This window comes from Salvelinus namaycush, chromosome 3, assembly GCF_016432855.1.
Source record: "Salvelinus namaycush isolate Seneca chromosome 3, SaNama_1.0, whole genome shotgun sequence".
In the NCBI taxonomy this organism is placed as follows: domain Eukaryota; kingdom Metazoa; phylum Chordata; class Actinopteri; order Salmoniformes; family Salmonidae; genus Salvelinus; species Salvelinus namaycush.
The window spans coordinates 57,764,388-57,787,702 of NC_052309.1; the positions used below are offsets into that span (position 1 = coordinate 57,764,388).

General features: G+C 42.6%; 1 pseudogene; it reads right to left on the bottom strand.

Annotated features, from left to right (window-relative positions):
* Nucleotides 1-37: 37 nt before the first annotated feature.
* Nucleotides 38-21,942, bottom strand: LOC120043946 (annotated as a pseudogene).
* Between the last annotated feature and the right edge of the window lie 1,373 nt (nt 21,943-23,315).

Sequence of the window (23,315 nt, forward strand, 5' to 3'; positions counted from 1 at the left end):
TCTCACCACTCTTCTCTCCTCTACCATCCTTCTCTTTCCTTTTCTTCCTCCTCCTCCTACTCTCCTCCTCCTCCCCTACCTTGCACTCCTTCCGCTTGCGCCGCTCCCTCTCCTTGGAGCTCTTGGAGGACTTGCGGCTCTTGTCCTTCTCGGCAGTGGAGGGGGTGGGGGGAGGCAGAAGGAGGGTGTGAGGAGACGATGGGAGGTGCTGAGGTGAGAGGGAAGAAGGGAAGGAGGAACGGTATCTCGCCTTACGCCGGCTGACCAGCTTCCTCCTAAGATCTCCCGCCCCGACCACCACCTCTTCTTCTTCTTCTTCTTCTTCTTCCTCCTCCTCCTCCATGGGCTCCCCATCCTCCCTGCCAGGCATCACCGGCCCCCCCCAGTCCCCCTCAGCCCGCACCGACACAAAGCTATCCCCATCCAGCACCCTCAGGATCCTCTCCGGCTTAGCTCCCCCGTGGAGGAAAGGACTGCTGGAGGAGATGGGGAGGACGAGAGGAACGATTCCTTCCCGGCCTCTCTCCTCCCTATTCCCTCCGTCCCTCTCGGTGGCCCCCACGATCTCACCCTCCTCAATTTCAGAGTGGTCCGAGTGCTCCGCCTTCTCTCTCCTGTCTCGTACTTTCACCCGGGGCTCTTTGGTTCGGTCCAGCCTCCTCCGGAGGGGGAGAGGGAGGGAGCGCGGGGAGAGCGGGGGAACAGAGAGTGTGTCCGTGGAGTCTGGCGGAGCATTGTCTTTCTCCTCTCCTCCTGTTCTCCCCGTCTCTGCCTTCCTTTTCTTCCCTCTGGCATCGCTCCCCTTGCTGCTCACGCTGTTCCCTCTCTCCCTCACTCCCCCCGTCGCTCCTTCTTCCTCCTCTCTCTCTGAGGGGGGAGAGCCGGTTGGATCAAAGGGGTCGTACTTTTCCCCTTCTTCCTCCTCCTCGGCCGCTCCTCCCTCCCTCTCTCCTTCCGTGGGGTGAAAAGGGTCGTAGATCTCCGTCTCGCCCTCTTTTTGTCCGTCGGTTCCCACCGGGGGTGGGGAGAGACATAACAAGGGATCAGAGGAGGAGAAAGGGATGTCAGAGTGAGAGGAGGGGGGAGCCAGGGAGGCGGAAGTGGAGGACACTACGTCACCCATCATCACGCTGTTGGCCCTTCCCTCCTGGATGTCGTTGTGGTAGCTGGTTGCCACAGCTCCAGGAGAGGAGGATGAAGAGGAAGGTGGGGAGGCAGGAGAGGAGGAAGGAGAGGAGGGAGATGTGGAGGAGGGCAGGGGGCTCTTGGCAGTCTCTGTGATCCCGTGAGGAGGAGGGACGGCAGGCACCCCTTTAAGGCCTGGGATTCGAGTTAAATCCATGGCCAGGATGGGAGCTGGGCTTGGGGCAAGCTGCAGTCCAGTCAGTACTCCCTGGAGCCTGGGGTTGTGGGTGAAGGAGGGATGCTGAGGGCCGGGGATAAAAGAGCAACCCTGAAAGATGAGACAAGAAATGTTAGGCTTTAATCAACCACCTGGGGTCCACAATCTGTGAAGTGTGTGTGTGTGTGTTTGGGGGAAGTAGAGTATTGTATGTGTGTATTTGAGTCGGTACCAATAATTTACCTGACTTCCTGTTGCCTATACCAGGGGTGACAGTGGACAAGATACTGAGCAGTGACGAGCCTTCCACTCTTACCTCAGCTGTCAACTCGACTTCAAGGTCAGAACTGGAATACAAATACATCACTCCTGAGACCACGCACAGTGGAACTGGCACATCTAAATTCCCTGTTATGTTTTTGGCCCCAATTTAGCTGTCCCTGACAAGTTTGAGATTGGAGACAAAATACACATGTTGTAGCCTACTCGAGGCGCGTGGCTGTCACAGATGCTTGTTTAATGTGAGCGGGTCAGAGAAGAAATCTGAGGGCTACCGATCCCGTCATCGAGACGTCCCGATATTTAAAAAAAATCTGCAATGCTCTTGTAGTGCGAGATGTTTAACGACAAGTTTTGAGAACGGTGATCAGCAATAGCCAATGGTATCCTACCAGTGATGATGATGTATCGCATCTGCCAGAATGTGTACTCTTAAAGAAGAGCGATGAATACTACTTGCATGCATTTGTACTTGCCTTTAACCAAAGCACCAAAGCGTAATATCGTCACAGCTCTGAAGTTGACAAGCAATGTTATTCAATTCAAAATGTATTGGCTTGATATTTCAACTCTGCATGGCATGCGTGAATGTCTGACTGAAAACATTTATGAGGCGGCTTTGAGCCACAGCTCATTCTAGCTAATCTAATTACATAATTGTTTTCGCGAGACAGCGTGGTATTGCGAATCCTCACGACCAAGGGAAGAATTTTATAGCGTGTGACCCCCGTCTCTGCCACATCGTTTAGAGTGCGCACCACTATGTTGGCAAGACAAAAAATTACAGGAAAGATTTTAAAAGTAATGTAGTGTACGCCGCCATTACCTGTCAAGGAGATGCTGTGGAGAGCAGTGAAGATAGACCAGGCAGGGAAGCGTTTGGGGGGTTGCAGTAATGACAGCTCCCTATATGAAGGGGGCAGACAGACGAACACACACATTAATAGCTGCTACAGTCAGTGGAAGAGCTTTAAAAAACACACACACAATCACACTCACCAGCTCGCTAGGCTCGTCATCTGGGCTCTCCCTATCACCTTGGTAACACCTCAACCTCGTCCTACTCCTTTCTTCATCCTTATCTTTCTCTGTCTGAAGAGACATAGGGCAAATCAAATTTTGTTTTGAAGAATCTTGTAGTGTAGTGTGTGACACCCCCCACCCGCCGTGCCACATCGCTTATCACTTCAGCTATATTAGAAAATGTAGACAGTGAATAAATGTAAGCATCCCTCAATTCAAATCAGTTGCAGCATGACCATGAACAAAATGACTGAACCAAAACCCTCAACTTCTACGGTACCCCTCAATTAATTTGAGGAAGCACAGTTACAGCACAATCCTTTGTTTCTGGGATTCAGGCTGTCTCCATCAGTGTCTTCCTCTATGCCCATCTATGTGAGAACAATAGTGAAATTGTAGTCTAGCTAGTCTCGACATCAAGCTATCATTACTGATCGGGGTTAGCCGTTTAGCTCATTTCAGTTTCCTGCGAAAAAACACGAAAGATGGACGATAATGACATTCAGTGATTGGGTCGTAACTAGGTAATGCTAGCTGGCTAATAAGACCACAGATCTATAATGAAAACTGCAGCCAACGAACGAGAGAGCTAACGAATGCTAGCTAACTATCTAATTAGCCATTGCATTAGTTATAACTGGCATTAGTTAGTTATAAATGTTGCAAAATACCTGGATCAGGCCGCACTATAGTCAGTTGACTAGGCTGACAAACTACATCAACTAACTTAACTAGCAAATACATTTGATCACTGAAAACTAGTTACAATCGCCACATGTTTTCAATGGAATAGGTTCGTAACTAGCTAGCCAGACCTGCCAGAAATAGCAGTAACGTTACTAGCTAGCTGGCCAGGAATGCTAATGTTAGCTCACCTCCTAGCTACACCAGTCAAATACATGCGCTAATTACCTTAGAACCAGTTATATGTTTTGTCCGTGTAAATCCACAATCTTCAACTACCCTTTATTTTCTAAAACATGCAATTTACGTTTAAAATACAGTATTAAAGGTTGAGATATTGTTATTTTAAAAGCACAATAAGAGGCCCATCCCATCCATCGCCGACATTTTACTTCCCTTCACTTGAAACCGGTCAACAAGGGCCGACGGGAAATTAAGTTTTTCGTTGATCGGGCTAATTTTGGGTATGACAACCTTCCAAATGCTATTTGAAAGATCCTGCACAAAATAAATACTTTTCCTGCCAATACATCTAGATGTGTATTTAATACTGAAGATTATATTTTCGATGACTGAATATCATGCCTTTATTATAACAAATAATTGCAGCGGTCTAAGGCACTGCATTTCAGTGCTTGAGGCTGGTTCGAATCCAGGCTGTATCACAACCGACCGTGATTGAGAGTCCCATAGGATGGCGCACAATTGGCCCAGTGTCGTCCGGGTTTGGCCGGTGTAGGCTGGCATTGTAAATAAGAATTTGTGCTTAACTGACTTGCCTAGTTAAATAAAATACACTATTTTATTGTTTACGTGTGAATTGTCTTTTTACGTTTTATCCTAATATGTTGACCCATATCCTTTTAGTGTGTATACTTCAGAAAATGTGAAAACTTTGCACTGGTGTAAACCCATGCTAAATCTGTCTCAAAGTGTTGTAGTTTTGTGGTTCCCCAGATCTTTGCTTGTTGGCCTAGTACAGCAAGAGCTTTCCTAAGTATTGCAGTAGTTTTCCAGGTCATAGTAGTTTCAGTAGCCCCTCTTTAACAGTCCATGGTCCTGATCTCTCTTCATTCTCCAGCATCACCCTGGTTTCCATTTGGAAATGGGCTATGTCCCTCATCATGATGCCAGTGGAGGCTGGTGGAAGGAGCTATAGTAGGATGGGCTCATTGTAATGGCTGTAATGGAATTAATGGAACGGAGTCAAACATGTGATTTCTATATGTTTGATGTGTTTGATACTGTTCCATTAAGTCCATTCCAGCCATTAAAATGAGCCCATACTCCTATAGCTCCTCCCACCAGCCTCCACTGGATGATACCTGTTTGGGATGAAAACAGGGTACCCAGTTACACAGAAACAGGCACCTATAGACACACACAACAGAGACACACACACAAACATATGCAGGCCTATGTTGTCCTCTCTGACCCATCTCTCGGGCTGGTAGAACAGCCCCTTCTCTCCACAGACCAACAGCAGAGCTTCGACCAGCTGGATGCCACACAGACTGCGGTTCCCAAACGCTCACACAGGGATGGCAGAGGGAGCAGGGCCAGGACAGGGAGACCAAGGAGGCGCATCCTTCTGCTACAGAGGAGGAGTACAGAGTAGAGAGGAGCTACACGATGGGAAGACAAGTCAGTTTGTGAGAGAAAGAAAAAAAGAAAGAACTAGCTAGATAGACATAAGAACAAGAGAGGAAAAGATGGAGAGGAACAATTTGTTAGCAAGAAGTGACAGAAAAAAAGATTAAGAAAGAAAGAGTAGAAAAATAAGTAACCCGACACAGAAAGGCAAAAAGAGAGAAAAAGAGAGCTGAGATTGAGGGTGAGCGACAAATGCTAAGAAGAAAAAAGTTGCTGTGAAGGCAAAGACGGAAATGCAAGTAGAGTTTTAAGTAGTTTTAAAGTAGAGTTAACTTACCCTGTTGACTGGCTGTTAGGGCCTTTAATTTCGATGCCAGCTCAGTCTGAGTCCCTCTATTTGCTCCTCTCCAACCTTTCGTGTTCTGTTGTGTCATCGATATGTATCCCTTACCTCCTTGTTCTCTCGCCCTCTCTCTCTCCCTCTCACACACTAACACACAGACACATTTCTATATATATTTTTTTTATCTTTAACTCTGCATTATCAGGAAATAACCAGAAAGTAAGTATTTCACTGTTAGTCTACAGCTGTTGTTTACAAAGCATGTGACAAATACAGTTTGATTTGATTTGACAAACACACACACCCACACACTTCCTTTCTCTCCATCTACTGTACATTAACTAATGCATCATGTTGTCTGACCAATGTCCGGGTCCATCAGAGACCAAATACCAGAGGCCTTCAATTAATCATCGCTAAGAGCATTCATAATTACACTCAGTCCCCGAGCAACAATCATCAACATATTTAAAAGGTTTTAAAAACAATTATAATAAACGCAACAGTTGGACAATGGATGAAGATACTCCAAACAATTTCTTCTTTTTTTAATCTATCAAATTTTTTACAAATGTTCCTCATTTCAAAGCATTGAAAATAATTGGAATGGGAATTTCAGTGTACTTCCTGAATTGACTGGAATTGAAAAGGAATAGACCCACACCCTGATTTGGGTTTTCAATTTATTGTAAGATTTCAACAACAAATTGTATAATTATAATTGTATAAATGAGTGCATTCTATCAGTTATTTAAAAATATACACTACCGTTCAAAAGTTTGGGTCACTTAGAAATGTCCTTGTTTTTTAAAGAAAAGCACATTTTTTGTCCATTCAAATAACAACAGATTGATCAGAAATACAGTGTAGACATTGTTAACGTTGTAAATGACTATTGTAGCTGGAAACAGCTGATTTTTAATGGAATATCTACATAGGCGTACAGAGGCCCATTATCAGCAACCATCCCTCCTGTGTTCCACGTCAACAGTGAAGAGGCGACTCCGGGATGCTGAACTTCTAGGCAGAGTTACTCTTTTCAGTGTATTTTGCCCATCTTAATCTTTTCTTTTTATTGGCCAGTCTGAAATATGTCTTTTTCTTTGCAACTCTACCAAGAAGGCCAGCGTCCCGGAGTCGCCTCTTCACTGTTGACGTTGAGACTGGTGTTTTGTGGGTACTATTTAATGAAGCTGCCAGTTGAGGACTTGTGAGGCGTCTGTTTCTCAAACTAGACACTCTAATGTACTTGTACTCTTGCTCAGACCCCTAAACAGTAAGAGGACAATAAGAAATGTAGGCTCTTTCAGTTATGAAATCAAATGTGCAACATAACACTAATGAGATTTTTACATTTTTTATTGAATAAAATTTATTTTGGGCAACATATACAACAAAATGTACAATGTGGATACAGAGGATATCACTTGAAAGTATTAATTAAAACGCTTATTCCAAAGTGGTCCTCGGTGGTAAAAACAATAACACATAATGAATAAAAGACCAGACAAAATTACAAACAACCATAAATACATTCATTTATATTGACACCCTAAAAAGTGCCACTATTCACTGCACTTCTCCCTAACCTTAAAACAATCTATTCGCGCATCATACCGATCCTTCAAATAAATACACCTGTCCAGCAGTAGGGGGCACAAGGGTCAGTAGAGTGGTTTCCCTTACTGAAACAACCTTGTCCAAATGAAAACCTTTGCCTGCTTTTTAAAGCTATTGTTACTTTTTATTTGCTTGATCTCCAAGGGAAGGCTATTCCATAGACAAATGCCTGTATGGAAAAACATGCTTCTCGCAGTACTGTTTCCTGTTGGGATTTACAAGACATAACACTAGTTCTGGTATTGTGACTGTTGGTTATAGACCATATCAATGTTGGAAACTTAGGGGATAGTGGTTTAAGAGTAAGGGGCTAGGTGAGAGTAGGGGGTAATGGTAGGGTGTAGGGAAATACTGATATGTCACCTTTCTGTCCAGGAACTCTTCTCAAACACTAGCTTATCATCCCTCAACTCTGGCACACAACAAACATGTAAACAGGGGAACATTCCTAATAGTGTGTCTGTGTACCTGTGTGTATTTCCGACAGGCGCAGCAGGAGCCATATGTTGATGGGAGAGCCCACCTGCACTCAGGTGTCCAGGTGCCTAAACAGGAACAGGATATGACATCACACAGGGAGAAAGTGATGGCAGAAGCAGTGGTGCCCTGTATGTTCCGGGTTCCTCTGGTGTAGGCCGGGTTACTGTATAAGCACTTTGTGACAACTGCTGATGTAAAAAAAAAAAAAAAAAGGAAATACAGTACCAGTCAAAGGTTTGGATACACCTACTTTTTCTTTATTTTTACTATTTTCTACAGTAAGAGGACAATAAGAAATGTAGGCTCTTTCAGTTATGAAATCAAATGTGCAACATAACACTAATGAGATTTTTACATTTTTTATTCTACAATGAATAATAGTGTAGAAATCAAAACTATGAAATAACACATATGGAATCATGTAGTAACCAAAAAGGTGTTAACCCCCAAATATTATATACAACATATACCAGCTTCACCTGGAATGCTTTTCAAACGGTCTTGAAGGAGTTCCCACATATGCTGAGCACTTGTTGGCTGCTTTTCCTTCACTCTACGGTCCAACTCATCCCAAACCATCTCAATTTGGTTGAGGTCGGGTGATTGTGGAGGCCAGGTCATCTGATGCAGCACTCCATCACTCTCCTTCATGGTTAAATATCCATTACACAGCCTGGAGGTGTGTTGGGTCATTGTGCTGTTGAAAAACAAATTATAACGCAAATCATATGGGATGGCGTAAACCATATGGGATGGTGTATCGCTGCAGAATGCAGTGGTAGCCATGCTGGTTAACTGTGCCTTGAATTCTAAATAAATCACAGACAGCGTCACCAGCAAAGCACCCCCACACCATCACACTGTCACGACATCCGCTGAAGTCGGTCCCTCTCCTTGTTCGGGCGGCGTTCGGCGGTCGACGTCACCGGTCTTCTAGCCATCGCCGCTCCACCTTTCATTTTCCATTTGTTTTGTCTTGTTCTCCCACACACCTGGTTCACATTCCCTCATCAGACTAAATGTATATTACCTTCTGTTTTCCCCATGTCTGTGTGTGGAATTGTTCTTTGTGTAGGGTGTTACGCTACAGGCTGGCTTGCGCTAGGTTTGTTTGTTTTGTTTAATCCGGTTCAAGTTACCGTGGTTGTGCTTTGTGCTGCCTAGCCTGTGCCTTTGGGCGAGGGTGTATATTAAAGTTCTCCTGTTATCCCCCATCTCTGCTCTCCTGCGCCTGACTTCCCGGCAACCAGTCACTCACCCCGTTACACACACCTCCTCATCCATGCTTCACGGTGGGAACTACACATGCGTTCACCTACTCCACATCTCACAAAGACACAGTGGTTGGAACCAAAAATCTCAAATTTCAACTCATCAGACCAAAGGACAGATTTCCACCGGTCTAAAGTCCATTTCTCATGTTTCTTGGCCCAAGCAAGTCTCTTCTTCATATTGGTGTCCTTTAGTAGTGTTTTCTTTGCAGCAATTCGACCATGAATGCCTTATTCACACAGTCTCCTCTGAACTGTTGATGTTGAGATGTGTCTGTTACTTGAACTCTGTGAAGCATTTATTTGGGCTGCAATCTGAGGTGCAGTTAACTCTAATGAACTTATCCTCTGCAGCAGAGGTAACTCTGGTCTTCCTTTCCTGTGGCGGTCCTCATGAGAGCCAGTTTCATCATAGCGCTTAATGGTTTTTGCAACTGCACTTGAAGAAACTTTCAAAGTTCTTGAAATTTTCCGTATTGACTGACCTCTCACAGGCTACAAGTGAAGACAGACTCATCTGGGACGCAACTGCGCTCGTTCTTATCCAATTCCGAGGTGTATATTGAAGATATTGGAAGAACTGTCGACAGGTACTTTGTCAGCCAACAAGATGAGTAGTCCTAACGAACTGTCACGTCCTGGCCTTAGTTATCTTTGTTTTCTTTATTATTTTAGTTAGGTCAGGGTGTGACATGGGGGATGTTTGTGTGTTTTTGTCTAGTCTAGGGTGTTTGTATTGTATAGGGGGTTTTGTAGAGTTCATGGGGTTGTGTTCAGTGTAGGTGTTTATGTAAGTCTATCGTTGTCTCTGATTGGGAGCCATATTTAAGGCAGCCATAGGCATTAGGTAGGTTGTGGGTAATTGTCTATGTGTAGTGTTTAGTGTCAGCACGATTTGTTTATATAGCTTCACGGTCGTTTTTTGTTAGTTTGTAAAAGTGTTTGTTTCGTCTTCATTATAAAGAGAAGATGTATTATTATCACGCTGCGCCTTGGTCCTCTCTTTCACCTAACAACGATCGTGACACGAACAGCAAAAGCACTAGCCTATGTCAATTTACTATCCCCCATAGTACATAAGTTGACCTATTCTGTGCGAGAAATTAATATTCCAAACATAGTCTGGGACAGTTGGGGATATGATAGATACCAAATTAATACAACCACTAGCATAAAAAAAAACGTTGTTACGCAATGTGGCTGACACAACAGATCAGAATGTTTAGCTTGAAATGTTGATAATCTATTGTGCTATTTCTTCACATTATGAACGCAGAAATGCGCACATGGCAGTAGGCTATAAGCGCGAATGTTCCATCAGTGGGAAAACACCATTATCAAAACAGACCGCAAATGTGATTATGCATGTAATGCTTTTATTATAAAGGTGAATTTTTATGGTGAAAATGATTTTCCCAAATTTGAAACTCACGCGCTGCTTATGTATGCCAGTTAGGCTCTACACCCCTTGTAAAGCAGATTAATGTGCTTCATTTTAAGAAGATATTTGACCACTTCAAACCTTATCAAAACATATAGACCTAGGGGCTAGGCTACATGAGGTGTGCGACTATGATTCAAATATTGTCACCCACCAGACTATTCTTGACTTAAACTTGTCTTTACTTAAACTAAATAATATATATGTGAAATTTGTTTTGATTTAGAATGGACCATTATCATGCTCCTGTCTCCAAACAGGGGCAGCGGGAAAAAATGTGTCATCTATGCACTTAAATAGCGAATGGAGGACGCTTTTCCCGTGGTTCATTTTCATGCCAGCCAGGTACTCCTGTTGTAAAGATAAGCAATGTGCTTAATATTAGGAAAGTTGAGAAATAATATATTAGGCTTAGCCTATAGAAAGCTGACGGGATCCTCCACTTTTAAATAGAGGCCATCACTCTGTTTTCTCACGCAATTGCATAGCCTATAGAAATGTTGCGCAACATGAGCTCATTGGCCTTAATGAAGTGTTTGATTCGATTTTCAATTACATTTCCATTGATGTCAGAGTGATTAGAGGACAATAGAGTGCTGAGTACCAGGCAGTTAGCAAGATTGGTAGGCTACTAATGACCATCAACAGCATCAGTGCTTGGAGAAGCCTAATTACCGTGACTAAATGGTCACATGGAATTTGACTCCCTTCATGACTGCGTTGTGGTGGTAATATGGTCACTGCCATAATTATGGTTTGGGGGTAGAATCTGGTAAGGAGCCTTTTGGACCTAGACTTAGCGCTCTGCTACCACTTGCCTTGCGGTAGCAGAGAGAACAGTCCATTTTTTTACCTAGACAAGTCAGTTAAGAACAAATTCTTATTTTCAATGACGGCCTAGGAACAGTGGGTTAACTGCCTTGTTCAGGGCCAGAACGACAGATTTGTACCTTGTCAGCTCGGGGATTCGATCTTGCAACCTTTTGGTTACTAGTCCAATTCTCTAACCACTAGGCTACGCTGCAGCCCCGATGACTAGGGTGGCTGGAGTCTTTGCCCATTTGTAGGGCCTTCCTCTGACACCACCTGGTATAGAGGCTCTGGATGGCAGGAAGCTTGGCCCCAGTGATGTACTGAGCCGTACGCACTACCCTCTGTATCGCCTTACGGTCAGATGCCGAGCAGTTGCCATACCAAGGGGTGATGCAACCAGTCAGGATGCTCTCGATGGTGCAGCTGTAGAACTTTTTGAGGATCTTGGGACCCATGCCAAATCACCTGAGGGAGAATAGGCGTTGTCATGCCCTCTTGACGACCGTCTTGGTGTGTTCGGACCATGATCGTTTGTTGGTGATGTGAACACAGAGGAACTCTCTCGACCCGTTTCACTACAGCGCCGTTGATGAGAATGGGGGCGTGCTCGGCCCTCCTTTTCCCATAGTGCACGATCAGCTCCTTTGTCTTGATCACTGAGGGAGAGGTTGTTGTCTTGGCACCACACGGCCAAATATTCAGCTCCAAAAATTGTTTGGTGATCAAGAATATTAACTGTTTACTTTGAAAGTTTACCAGCAATGGGGCATCAAGCAACAATTACTAGCATAGGCCTACTGGTCTTTTGGTGTGTCAAAATTGCTTTAAATTTAGAATTTACTTATAAGGCTTGCATTTTGAATTTTTTGCTCTCCACTTGCACTGGCCAAACCCCCGCCAGTGGAGAGTGCTTTTTTCTCTTGTTTGAATGTTTGCTGTTGCTTTCACACGTTTAAATGCATATGTAGTAAATCTATATTCCATCTAATACTACAATAACTTCTAGCATTTCATCATTCCATCCCTATAACATGTAGTGCAACACTTAGACATTTCTGTTTTATGTTTGATATGCCCACGATACATTTTCATTTAGCCAACCATTACTTACCCTGCTCTGAGTGGGAGGGATGTTTATTGTACACATGAACATTCGCAAGATTCATGAGGTATTCGTTTTGTTTATTGAATTAAATGTATGGTTTCCTTTGTTCATATTTCCTGGGACATGTTAGAGTTCCGCGTGTCTGTATCCTATGTCTCTGTCATTTTTGTTATGCGTGTTAGGAGCGAGCACGCCTCAGTGCACATAGAAATAGGTTACGTGGCCTGCACTCCATGCTTTGGAGTCAGAACGTGGAATAAGAGAAAGTGATTGTTCTAGGTATGCATGTTGTTGAAATATAATTAACAATCATTAGGCAGATTAAGACTAATGTACCAATGTAACAATGGAAATGGCCTTTTACATTGTAGAACCAGTTTATTGGTTGTTATTGCCAATTGGGTAATTGTATGGTCCTGGGGGCCAAGTGCTTATATTATGTACCTGTTTAAGCTTCTATTAGACAGATTACATTTCGTTTCTCAAGGGAAGGCTGTGCAGTCTTGCCCTCTATGTATGTATGCTCAGATAGGACAGGTTAAGCCTGATCCAGAGGCTAATTCTTTTGGGCTATTGCCCTTGTATATTTGGTAACTCTACTTGTATATTTTGTATGATATGGTGCTATAACCATTAGATCACCAAGATCTGTAAATAAATCTACTCTGAGTACGTCAACCTGCCTTCTGCTGATTTCATGCCTTGCTACAAGGTCCCTATTTTACAATTACATAATCCAAATGTGTTGTAGACATGATAATGAAAAGGGCTGTCTGGTAGCCACAATAAATAGACAAAGATTTGCAGTTGAACAAGTCTTTGCATGTATATTTTTTTTTTTACTTTACTTTTTCAAATGTATTTTTATTTAACCTTTATTTAACCAGGTAGGCTAGTTGAGAACAAGTTCTCATTTACAACTGCAACCTGGCCAAGATTAAGCAAAGCAGTTTGACACATACAACAACACAGAGTTACACATGGAATAAAAAAACATACAGTCAATAATACAGTAGAAAAAAGTCCATATACAGTGTGTGCAAATGAGGTAGGATAAGGGAGGTAAGGCAATAAATAGGCCATGGTGGCGAAGTAATTACAATATAGCAATTAAACACTGGAATGGTAGATATGCAGAAGATACCGGGGTGCAAAGGAGCAAGATAAATAAATAAATACAGTATGGGGATGAGGTAGTTGGATGGGCTATTTACAGGTACAGTGATCTGTGAGCTGCTCTGACAGCTGGTGCTTAAAGCTAGTGAGGGAGGTAAGAGTCTCCAGCTTTAGTGATTTTTGCAGTTCGTTCCAGTCATTGGCAGCAGAGAACTGGAAGGAGAGGAGGCCAAAGGAAGAATTGGCTTTGTGAGATATACCTGCTGGAGCGCGTGCTACGGGTGGGTGCTGCTATGGTGACCAGTGAGCTGAGATAAGGCTGGGCTTTACCTAGCAGAGACTTGTAGATGACCTGGAGCCAGTGGGTTTGGCAGCGAGTATGAAGCGAGGGCCAGCCAACGAGAGCGTACAGGTCGCAGTGGTGGGTAGTATATGGGGCTTTGGTGACAAAACGGATGGCACTGTGATAGACTGCATCTAATTTGTTGAGTAGAGTGTTGGAGGCTATTTTGTAAATGACATTGCCAAAGTCGAGGATCGGTAGGATGGTCAGTTTTACGAGGGTATGTTTGGCAGCATGAGTGAAGGATGCTTTGTTGCAAAATAGGAAGCCGATTCTGGATTTAATTTCGGATTGGAGATGCTTAATGTGAGTCTGGAAGGAGAGCTTACAGACACCTAGGTATTTGTAGTTGTCCACATATTCTAAGTCAGAACCGTCCAGAGTAGTGATGCTGGACGGGTGGGCAGCTGCAGGCAGCGATTGGTTGAATAGCATGCATTTAGTTTTACTTGCATTTATTGGTGGCATGTTAGTTTTTTACGTGATCTCGTTGGGGGGGGGGGGGGGGGGGAACTGTCCAATTCCCTGGTGCTTAAATCAATGCCTCTTGCATCATATGCAAACACCACTAATAGCCCACATTTCATGTAAAAAGGTAGGCTAGGCCTATACATTTCGCAGCACTCGTTTTTATGAATAAAAACAAATAACACCATAATCTACAAACGAAACACTTTCGCCATGTAATGTTAATTGATTTCAAGATTTTAATCCTGGTTGTCTTTCCTCCACAGTGCTCATCACACTGCACCACAATGTTTTGACTTGGGCCTGGTTTCCCCATACCGATGGAACTTTTGAGGCTTACGATTGTTTTAATGATGCATCTTTCCTACAAAGGCCGAAGATGTAGGCTAACATGGGTTTCCCAAAACACCACGCAGAGAAAACGGTTGTTAAGTGTGTTGTTGAAGCATGTCGATACTGATAGGATCAAAAGAAAGGGAGTGCTGCTCTTGGATACGCTTTCTTCATTCAAATCTTTCCTTGACATTATAGTTATCTCACAATACTGAGAAATCAGCTCCTGGAGAGATATTATCACCTATAGCTGGAATATTGAGGTGGTTAATTCTAATGCTTACCCAATAAAAATGCACTAAATCACCATTTTGGCACATCATTGATCACATGTTTGGCTACACATTATGAAATATATTGAGACAAATTAGAGACAGTAGCCTACAAGTAGCAACATAGAACTCAATTGATTGAACATGAAATGTATTTCTATATGATTTAAATACAGTAGGCATGCATCGCCTACTGTTTATATGTTAATTAATGCAGTCATCTCGGTTTTCATTTGAAGCATTTTTTATACGTCGCTTGTTTGTATCAAATTCAAAGGCATTGGCAACTTTGTATTTGTGGTCAACTTTGTTCTGAAGTTATCATGGTCACAGAGAAACGGAAAAAACCGTGAATGTGATTCTGTGTTTAGCTGAGATATTCTGGGGAAAAAAGTGATGAGGGGGGTCAAAAAAGCATCTAACTACGTACTTAGCTGTTCTACGAGTGGTCTGACATGGAACCCAAACCGGCTGCGTGCGTGCGCCATCGTGCATAAATGTATTTTGTCCCCCCACACCAAACGCGATCATAACACGCAGGTTAAAATATCAAAACAAACTCTGAACCAATTACATTTCTTTGAGGACAGGTCGAAAAGCATTTGTTATTTTACCTGAAATGCACAAAGTCCTCTACTCCGACAATTAATCCACACATAAAACGGTCAACCGAATAATTTCTATTCATCTCTCCTCCTTCTAAACTTTTTCTTCTCTTGACTTTATATTGCCATTGGCAAGTTTCATAAATTAGGTGCATTACCGCCACTGACCTCGTTCGTCTTTCAGTCACCCACGTGGGTATAACCAATGAGGAGATGGCACGTGGGTACCTGCTTCTATAAACCAATGAGGAGATGGGAGAGGCAGGACTTGCAGCACGATCTGCGTCACAAATAGAACTGACTTCTATTTTAGCCCTTGGCAACGCAGACGCTCGTTGGCGCGTGCGAGCCGTGTGGGTGCAATAATTGAATAATATAGATTTCAATTTTTATTTTGCAACGCTCGCGCTCGCGCACGCGACGCGAGTGGTGTAGTCAGCCTGTGAGGCAGACGTTAGATTACAATTGTTTTCAAGTGCAACGTTAATAACCTTTGCATATCTATTAGTGATCCAGACTGTTACGGAGTCTAGTTGATAGGTAATTGACTAGCCGAACTGTTCCCCGAACTCTGCGTGTAGAGATTTTGTACAATGCTTGAACAAGGCTATTGAACTTGACATTGGTGTCTGTCTTTAGTCCTTTATCCAACATATCATACTGAAACACAGACCACTCGTAGAGCAGCCAAAGTGCATCGTTAGGCTTACTTTCTGCCTTACCTCACAATGATTCTAAAACAATTTATAAGTGTTTTGTGTGAATGGGTATGATCATACGATGATAAATGTTTCATTTGTGTAATGTATAGAATTTTATGTAATATTTGAAATATGTAGCCTTTGTAACATTTTGTCAAGATTAGTTTTGTCCCAAGCTGAATCTTATCTGGTAAAAAAAATTGGAAACTCCTGGAACAATATAAATACAAAGCCATTGTCAGATGTCGGAAGTATAACAATAAAACAGCTGCTTATTCAGCATATTGTATCTCTCCAACATCACCCGGCAGCATCCGCCTTCTGAAATACAGGGTCTCGCGAGAGGAGATACTCAGACTGCTTGACCTTGTCTTCCTCAATCAGCCGGCCGACCCTTTGCAACTTTGCGCTGAGTGCAGCTTCTTCCAGGTCCTTGGGGATGGACACGTCTTCAGATTTGTATTTTTTTAAATGAAAAAACAAAATGTGCAGTAGAGGGTTAGTTAGTGTATATATTTGTGACCTGAAAAGGAAACTATCTGAGACAGATATTGATTTTATTTGTACGTTTATTTGGCAGGTACAATGCACAACAAAAATATAGGCAAAGAGCACTAAGTCAAAGAGCACTAAGAAAGCATGCGTTGTACCACATTTAGCTGACAGCTAATCTCCATCTATAGTCCCTAAAACATATACATATGTAAACATCTAGACATGGAAACATTATATACAAAACAGAAAAACATATATACATTATACAGTAAAAAAAATATATATAGATCAAATCATCTTAAGGCGAAGTTCACCATTAGAACCTTCGTAGGAGCATCATTAAATCTCAGCTGTTTCTGAAAACCATCAGTATTATGAGCCGCGTTACTAACGAAGACTGGGAAACACCTCGGCCTACTAAAGATCCACCGTTCTAACGATTATCTTAACACTACTAAGGCTCTGGAAAACGAGGCCTAGGGCCCGGTTTCCCGAAAGCGTCTTAAGGCTAAGTTCATCGTTAGAACCATAGGATCCCTGATTTTGGGGAACCGTGCCCTGGTCTTTACGCACGGTTGCGCATCAGATAGTTTCAAATGACATTTTGTGCGCTATAGGACTGTGAACAGAGCTCAGTTTTTATATCATATGTTATTATTTGATGTAGCATATAGGCTTAACACAAATGGCCAGATCCTGACATAGGAAAAAATTGAAACTGTTCTCCTTGGGTCATGACTTGCGAATTTCACCAGACCGCGGCTGCCTGCCCATGTGGTTGTTGTCTAATCGGCTGCCTGCCCATGCTCTAAACTGGTAGGAACTGAAACTTGTGGTAATTGGTGGCACGTTATTGAACCTATCCACAATTACGTAGGCTACAGTTTAGTGCTATAGGTGGTAAAAGTGGTGGAAGGGACTGTCTAACTGACCTAGGAGAATTTGAACTCAGGACATGATCCGCTACAGTGAGTGTCCATCATCAAATCATTGGAATGAGAAACAAAAAATGTCAATAAGTAATGTTTCTGTTTATTCGATGACATATGCAGATCAAAAACATGAGGAACGAAACATTTATCATTTTATCTGTTGTCAGGATGCCACAACTATTAATTTGCCAAAACGTAAGGTGGAAGGGTTGAACCAAAACTGATCATTTAAAAACACAACATTTGAATAATCAAATCATTATTCCGTTTGTAATTATTTAATATTTCCTTTGGACAATAAAAACTAAAAACCGTTCAAATAAACAAGGAATGACCTTTTACTCGTTTTTTTATCTGGTTATGTAATATGAAATATTAATTGACCTCCTACAACACACTGATGAGAAGAAAAAAGCCTGTCCCATGACTGTAAATTTGCATATCTCGCTAACTCTGCTGTACCCTACCTTGCTGAGACAATCTGACTCCAGAACAGTATTACACTATTTTTAAATTGAATGCTTAACAGTGATAATTGATCTCTCTCTCTCTCTCTCTCTCTCTGCTAGTTGATGGCACCTACAGGCCAGTTTGAAAGACAGCTGGACAGAATATACCATAATTCTTGGACCTCAGCTGAGATCCTCCTCTCCTTTTCCTTCTTTCAAGGAAAGCCCCTTCTTTACGCTTCCTGATTGGCATGATGCTCTCAATGTGTGTCTCTTTCTCATGCTGTGTGGTATTACCTATAGATGACTCCTAGACACTTTCACATACACTACGTGACCAAAAGTACAGTTGAAGGCGGAAGTTTACATACACCTTGGCCAAATACATTTAATCTCAGTTTTTCACAATTCCTGACATTTAATCCTAGTAAAAATTCCCTGTCTTAGGCCAGTTAGGATCACCACTTTATTTTAAGAATTTGAAATGTCAGAATAATAGTAGAGAGAGCGATTTATTTCCGCTTTTATTTCTCTCATCACATTCCCAGTGGGTCAGAAGTTTACATACACTCAATTAGTATTTGGTAGCATTGCCTTTAAATTGTTTCATTTGGGTCAAACATGTTGGGTAGTCTTCCACAAGCTTCCCACAATAAGTTGGGTGACTTTTGGGCCATTCCTCCTGACAGAGCTGGTGTAACTGAGTCAGGTTTGTAGGTCTCCTTGCTCGCACACGCTTTTTCAGTTCTGCCCACAAATTTTCTATAGGATTGAGGTCAGCTTTTTGTGATGGCCAATCCAATACCTTGACTTTGTTGTCCTTAAGCCATTTTGCCACAACTTTGGAAGTGTTCTTGTGGTCATTGTCCATTTGGAAGACCCATTTGCAACCAAGCTTTAACTTCCTGACTGATGTCTTGAGATGTTGCTTCAAGATATCCACATAATTCTCCTCCCTCATGATGCCATCTATTTTGTGAAGTGCACCAGTCCCTCCTGCATCAAACCACCCCCACAACATGATGCTGCCACCCCCGTGCTTCACGGTTGGGATGGTGTTATTCGGCTTACAAGCCTCCCCCTTTTTCCTCCAAACATAACAATGGTCATTATGGCCAAACAGTTCTATTTTTGTTTCATCAGACCAGAGGACATTTCTCCAAAAAGTACAATGTTTGTCCCCGTGTGCAGTGGCAAACCGTAGTCTGGCTTTTTTTATGGCGGTTTTGGAGCAGTGGCTTCTTCCTTGCTGAGTGGCCTTTCAGGTTATGTCAATATAGGACTTGTTTTACTGTGGATATAGATACTTTTGTACCTGTTTCCTCCAGCATCTTCACAAGGTCCTTTGCTGTTGTTCTGGGATTGATTTGCACTTTTCGCACCAAAGTACGTTCATCTCTAGGAGACAGAACGCGTCTCCTCCCTTAGCGGTATGATGGTGCGTGCTCCCATGGTGTTTATACTTGCATACTATTGTTTGTACAGATGAATGTGGTACATTCAGGCGTTTGGAAATTGCTCCCAAGAATGAACCAGACTTGTGAAGGTCTACAATTATTTTTCTGAGGTCTTGGCTGATTTATTTTGATTTTCCCATGATGTCAAGCAAAGAGGCACTGAGTTTGAAGGTAGGCCTTGAAATACATCCATAGGTACACCTCCAATTGACTCAAATTATGTCAATTAGCCTATCAGAAGCTTCTAAAACCATCACATCATTTTCTGGAATTTTCCAAGCTGTTTAAAGGCACAGTCAACTTAGTGTATGTAAACTTCTGACCCACTGGAATTGTGATAGTGAATTATAAGTGAAATAATCTGTCTGTAAACAATTGTTGAAAAAATGGACTTGTGTCATGCACAAAGTAGATGTCCTAACCGACTTGCCAAAACTATAGTTTGTTTACAAGAAATTTGTGTAGTGGTTGAAAAACTAGTTTTAATGACTCCAACCTAAGTGTATGTAAACTTCCGACTTCAACTGTATATGGAAACCTGCTCGTCGAACATCTCATTCCAAAATCATGGACATTAATATGGAGTTGGTCCCCTCTTTGCTGCTATAACAGCCTCCACTCTTCTGCGAAGGCTTTCAACTAGATGTTGGAACATAACTGCGGGGATTCAGCCACAAGAGCATTAGTGAGGTCGGGCACTGATGTTGGGCGATTAGGCCTGGCTTGCAGTTGGCGTTCCATGTGCCTTTTACTGAGGAGTGGTTTCCGTCTGGCAACTCTACCATAAAGGCCTGATTGGTGGAGTGCTGCAGAGATGGTTGTCCTTTTGGGAGGTTTTCCCATCTCCACAGAGGAACTCTGGAGCTTGGTCAGAGTCACCATCGGGTTCTTGGTCACCTCCCTGACCAAGACCCTTCTTCCCCGATTGCTCAGTTTGGCCAGGCAACCAGCTCTAGGAAGAGTCTTGGTGGTTCCAAACTTCTTCCATTTAAGAATGATGGAGGACACTGTGTTCTTGGGGACCTTCAATGATGCAGACATTTTTTGGTACCCTTCCTCAGGTCTCTGCCTCGACATAATCCTGTCTTGAAGCTCTACAGACAATTCCTTCGACCTCATGGCTTAGTTTTTGCTCTGACATGCATTGTCAACTGTGGGACCTTATATAGACAGGTGTGTGCCTTTCCAAATTATGTCCAATTAATTAAATTTACCACTTGTGGACTCCAATCAAGTTGTATAAACATCTCAAGGATGATCAATGGAAACAGGATGCACCTGAACTCAATTTTGAGTCTCATAGTAAAGGGTCTGAATACTTATGTAAATAAGGTACTTTACTTTATTCTTTTTAAAACATTTGCAAAAAATTCTAAAATAGGCATTTTAGCATCATAGATTTAGCCTGTGGTAACCAATCTGTCACGAATCCCGCTTCCTGAGTCTGTTTTTGCCTGTGTTCTGTCCTGGAGTGTTTTTTCCGGTGTCCTGGAACGCACCCTGTCTGGTTGCCGGGCGACGTAGCTAGTTGGAAGATCTCTGAGTCCCCGCACCTGTATCCCATCAGCTATCTGCACACCTGGTCCTGATCATCACCCCTCCACTTCATAAGCACTGACCTGACATCCATTCACTGCCGGATCGTTAGCCATGAACAGTAGGTTGTGCCAGCGTATCAGCCTCCAGTTTGATAGAGTTTGTTTTGTTGTTTTGTACGTCTTGCTTGCCTTGAATTTACCTCAGTTTGTTCTGTCTACAGTCATTCACCCGGAACACTCACCCCATTCCTGCCTGGTCGTCGGTGGCTTCTGTTACTCCCTTGGATCTGCCTATTCACTCCCATCAACTCACCTCCACTGCCCGCTCCGCCACCTGGATCTTTCTACCACTACGTTTACACTTGTAAATAAATACTCACCTTCGTCCTACTCTCCTTGTCCTAGTCTGCTTCTGGGTTCAATTGTAGAAGAAGCGTGACACAATCAGCATTCAGGACTAGAACCCCCCATTGTATAATTAAGCAATAAGGCAAGAGGGGGTGTGGTACATTGCCAATATTATTTTTCTGTTATTATATTTTTTTTTTCTTCTCCCAAGTGTCACATCGGTCTAAGGCACTGCATCTCAGTGCAAGAGGCGTCACTGCAGTCCCTGGTTCGAATCCAGGCTGCATCACATCCAGCCGTGATTGGCCCAGCGTCGTCCGGGTTTGGCCGGGGTAGGCCGTCAATGTAAATAATAATTTGTTCTTAACTGACTTGTTTAGTTATATAAAGGTTAAATTATAAAATATATAATAATGAAATATACCACAGCTAAGGACTGTTCATTATGCTTGCCGCAACGCGGAGTCCCTGGATACAGCCCTTAGTAGTGGCATATTGGCCATATCACAAACCCCCGAGGTGCCTTATTGCTATTATAAACTGATTACCAACGTAGAGCAGTACAAATAAATGTTTTGTCATACCCGTGGTATATGGTCTGATATACCACAGCTGTCAGCTTTCAGGGCTGGAACCACCCATTTATAATGCGGTTTTGATCCTCTTGAACAAGGCCAATATTTGCGAGCAATGCATTGCTTTGCGCTCTACCATGAGAAAAATATTTGTATTTGTGCAAACAGAGATGTGCAAGCAAGGAGAGGGAGACTTGGACAATAGCTTCCAAAAAAGTTTTACAATGGGCAAAAAAGCTTGCTAACTAGCCATAAAAGAAAGACATTTAAACTTACCCACCATGACAAGTAACAGCTTCACTTCGTTGGTGGACATTGCGCAAGTGGTAACCTGGTAACGCACTTCGCGATTGACAGGTGGTTGCGCCAGACCACACGCCCATGTGAGCTGTAACCAACCAGAATAGAGTAGCCTATACTGGTCTATTAAAACCTAATCAATCTGATTGGTTAGAAGACACAGGTTCCACTTCCAAGAGCTCCTTCTCTCTCTCTCTCTCTCTCTTCTCTCTCTCTCTCTCTCTCTCTCTCTCTCTCTCAATTAAATTAAATGCAAAGGGTTTTATTTGCATGGGAATCGTATTTTTACATTGCCCAAGCAAGTGAAATGGACAATAAACAAAATAATCAATAAAAAATAAACATTACACTCACAAACGTTCCAAAAGAAAAGGGACATTTCTCTCTTTCTCCCTCCCTCCTTGCAAATCGCTGTTTGCACCTCTACACATATTTTTGTCATGGTAGAAAGCACTTTACCTACATATGTTCTTCTCTTTTGTGTAATGTAACTCTCAAGTATTAAATCCTCAACGAAGCATTAGCGTTCTTGGATGCAACGGAAAGACTTCCACGGTCGTAACGTTAAAAGACAAAACGACAGGCACATGCAAGAGTATCAGACTCACAGGACTAAAATGAAAGCAATCAATCTATCAAGGTTTAAGTGACAAGTGGATTTTGCACCACTCAAACACAGGAAATAGATGGCTGAAAAGGACAGATCCTCACTAAGAGCATTCATAAGTCCCCTCGTCCCTCCCTCCACCTATCCATGCATTTTTTAATTACCCTTATTAGTAAATAGGCTCACAGGCTTTCATCTCTCCAACTCCCTCTTTCCACAACTCTCTTTTCATCCCCGCCTTTCTTTAACAGGTATGAGCGACATCAGTACCTTGTCAACATGCACTCCTCTCATTTTTGTAATTGTCTTTTCTCCTTTTCTCTTTCTTCCTCTATCTCTTTGATGGTGACCACTTACTCTCCCAAAAGTCTTCCTGCCTGTCTCTCATTGCATGTCTGTCTGTTTCTCTGTCTGTCTGTCTGTGAGGAAGATAAAATATTAAAACATTCTAATTTGTGAAGCATATCTTCATTTCCTCATGTTTTTTCTTTCCTTTCACTACCAGGCTATCTTCTCTGTATTGTTCCTATTTCTAATCTTTGAAACATTCCTTATTTTGCTGTCTATCTCTGTCAATTTACTAGTCACTGTTCACAATATAATCCATGGCCTATTGCACTGTGAAAAGAGAGAGAGGGGGAGAGAGAGAGAAAGAGGTGAGGGAGATTAGATTAGATTACATACAGGGTTTAGGAGACAGAAACTGCACAGAGAAACACAGAGAGACAAAGAGACAAGACCAAGGTTGCTGTCTGTATCCTGCCATTGAAGGGACACCAGGT